Here is a 3,838-nt window from a genome sequence, read left to right as displayed (position 1 = left end):
GCTTCACTGTTCCCCCTTTCTCCCCATTCTTTCCCCTCTTTCCACATGCTCATGGCCAGCTCTCTATCTTCTCTTTCTCTCTTTACTTCACTATCTCCTTTTCTCTTCCTACTTTTCTATAGTAAAGCATTGAAACTATGAACTGTCTCTTCTTATCAAAACCCACCACATAGAAGCATGGATCAGGCCTCAGGGTTTCCAGCCAACAGGGAAGGACCCAGCCTCTTCTCAGTCAAACTTCCTCAACAGGAACCCAGGAGGCCCATGCCAGAACAGCACCACCTACGCGGGCCTTGAGCACCAGTTCTCCCCTCTGTGGGTTTTGCCCTCCAGTCTTCTCCTATGCTGGCCCAGACCCCACCCCCGATTTTTTTTCCCACACAGATGAAGCAATTGAAGCTCAAAGGGAAGAGGCAGCTTTCCTGAGACATCCATCTCTAACAAAAAGCTACGGGGAACTTTTCCTCTGTGCCCATGTGCTCAAGGCTCTTCCCCAGCTTCTTTTCTCTTACTTTCAGTGTGTCTGATTTTATGTGGAGGTCCTTGATCCACTTGGAGTTGAGCTTAGTACAAGGAGATAAGAATGGATCAATTCCCATTCTTCTGCATGCTGACCTCAATTGAACCAGCACCATTTATTGAAAAGGCTATCATTTTTCCACTGGATGTGTTAGGTCCTTTGTCGAAGATCAAGTGACCATAGGTGTATGGGTTCATCTCTGGGTCTTCAATCCTATTCCATTGATCTACCTGCCTGTCACTGTACCAATACCATGCAGTTTTTAACACTATTGCTCTGTAGTACTGCTTGAGGTCCGGGATACTGATTCCCCTAGAAGTTCTTTTACTGTTGAGTATAGTTTTAGCTATCCTGGGTTTTTTGTTATTACAGATGAATTTGAGAATTGCTCTTTATAACTCTATGAAGAACTGAGTTGGGATTTTGATGGGGATTGCATTGAATCTGTATATTGCTTTTGGTAAGATGGCCATTTTTACTATATTAACCCTGCCAATCCAAGAGCATGGGAGATTTTTCCATTTTCTGAGGTCTTCTTCTATTTCCTTATTCAGAGCCCTGAAGTTCTTGTCATACAGATCTTTCATTTGTTTGGTTAGAGTCACACCAAGATAGTTTATATTGTTTGTAACTATTGTCATTTCCCTAATTTCTTTCTCAGCCTGCTTATCCTTTGAGTATAGGAAGGCTACTAATTTGCTTGAGTTGATTTTATAACCAGCCACTTTGCTGAAGTTATCAGCTGTAGAACACCAATAGCTTATGCTCTAAGATCAAGAATTGATAAATGAGACTTCATAAAATTATAAAGGTTCTGTAAGGCAAAGGACACTGTCAGTCAGACAAAACAGCAACCAACAAATTGGGAAAAGATCTTCACCAAACCTACATCCGACAGAGGACTAATATCCAATATATACAAAGAACTCAAGAAGTTAGACTGAGAGAGCCAAATAACACTATTAAAAATGGGGTTCAGAGTTAAAGAATTTTCACCTGAAGAACGTCAAATGGCTGAGAAGCACCTTAAGAAATGTTCAACATCATTAGTCATTAGAGAAATGCAAATCAAAACAACCCTGAGATTTCACCTCACACCAATCAGAATGGCTAAGATTAAAAACTCAGGAGACAGCAGGTGTTTGCAGAAAAAGGAACACTCCTCCACTGCTGGTGGGATTGCAAACTGATACGACCATTCTGGAAATCAGTCTGGCAGTTCCTCAGAAAACTGGGCATGACACTTCTGGAGGATCCTGTTATACCACTTCTGGGCATATACCCAGAGGATTCCCCAGCATGCAATAAGGACACATGCTCCACTATATTCATAACAGCCTCATTTATAATAGCCAGAAGCTGGAAAGAACCCAGATGTCCCTCAATGGAGGAATGGATACAGAAAATGGTATATTTTCACAATGGAATACTACTCAGCAATTAAAAACAATGAATTCATGAAATTCTTAGGCAAATGGTTGGAACTGGAAAATATCATCCTAAGTGAGGTAACCCATTCACAAAAGAGCACACATGGAATGCAGTCACTGGTAAGTGGATATTAATTAGCCCAGAAGCTCTGAATACCCAAGACACAATTCACCTATCAAATCATTCCCAAGAAGAAGGAGGGAGAGGTCCCTAGTCCTGGAAAGGCTTGATGCAGCAGTGTAGGGGATTCCAGGACAAAGAAGTGGGGGGGTTGATTGGGGAACAGGAGGAGGAAAGAGGGCTTATGGGACTTATGGGGAGGGGAGAACAGGGAAAGGGGAAATCATTTGGAATGTAAACAAAAAATATAGAAAATTTAAAAAAAGATTAAAGAGGGAAAAAAGCAAAAAAAAAAAAAAACTACTGGGAAATGTCTTCAACTTCTAGCCTTCTCTCTTAAGAAGTTAATGAGACACAATGATGTCACCAAATGAGTGGATTGTATTACAGTGTATCCTCTTCCTTTTGTTTAAAATGTCACATTTAAAAGTTCTGTTTCACTTTTTCCAAAAGTTCAAATTTGTCTCATAACAATAGTGATTCTGGAATTCCGGTTATTATCTTCTTTAAAGAAAATGTGGTTCTCCCCATTTGTCTTTATCAACAATAAATAACACACACACACACACACACACACACATTTTCTGTGGTTAAATGGAAGTAAAGGCATATCTCTGTTTCTAATAGGCAATTTTTCTTAAAAACCCAAGGCCCCAATAGAATCCACATTATAATGTTCTTTTAAAAAAATTTGGTTTCATCCAAAAATCTGTGCTTTAAATGATCCAAATGGATGAACGGGCATCAGGCCAAACTTCACTTAAACTTATTCAATTGAGTAAACCTATTATTTTTGCCAATATTTTTAAGTTTGCTGCAATTCAATTTTTAGGAGTCAAGAGATCAAGCAGCATGAATAGTAATCTCTGATTCACACACCTAGAAATAGTCTCAGGTGTTAATTTTATCTCCAGTTCTAAAACAGAGTCAAGCATTTCAAACAAAACCATTCATGAGGAAGCTGAGGGGATTGTGAGAGGGCATTGAGCTTTCTTAACTAGAGCTGCTGTCTCCAGCCAGGATCACAGCCCAAGCTGCCTCACAGACTCACTGAACTCTGCAACGACCAGGAGCTGTGGGCAGCTGGCCAAATTACCCTGACAAGTCTCAGCTATTACCTAATTACCCTCATTCATTTTCATTCTAAAAAGCTAGGGAATGCCCTCGGTTTTCTGCACTATCGATATCAGAAAAGGGACCTAGCTTGAGTCACACAGATGGTTTAGGCAAGAATACACGTTGAGCTTGGGGGGGTCCCTGATAGAATCTGTGGGTAAGCAACGGTATGGTTTACAGAACCCCACTCAGTGGATTCCTGTCACACTATCTGAAATTTCCATCAAGGGTCTTTAGGTACCAATATTGATTTGGGACACTGCTTGGCACACTATAACTTGGTGCCTTGTAAGAAGAGGGGATACCCTGGGGATGAGAGAAGGGGCACAGGATGGGTCGGTTTGGATGAGGAAAAATACAGAAAGTTATACATTGTAGCAGCTGTAACTAAGGTTCTGCAAGAGAACAGAACCAATTGGGAAGCCGATCTATAGAGAAGGATGGGGAAAAGGTGAGGTGGGAGTGGGCAAGTTAAGAAATTCACTGTGAGGAATTTATCCATGTGATATAGAGACTGGGAAATCCTACAAACTGTCTACCACATACAGAGACAGAGAGAAGTTGGTGGCGTAGTTCAAAAGAGTCTAAAATCTAAAACAGAGGTAAAGAATATCCTAGTTACAAAGTCAAGAAGACAGCAAACTCCTTTTC

Source organism: Apodemus sylvaticus, chromosome 1 (assembly GCF_947179515.1).
Source record: "Apodemus sylvaticus chromosome 1, mApoSyl1.1, whole genome shotgun sequence".
Classification (NCBI taxonomy): domain Eukaryota; kingdom Metazoa; phylum Chordata; class Mammalia; order Rodentia; family Muridae; genus Apodemus; species Apodemus sylvaticus.
This window is presented reverse-complemented; position numbering follows the sequence as displayed.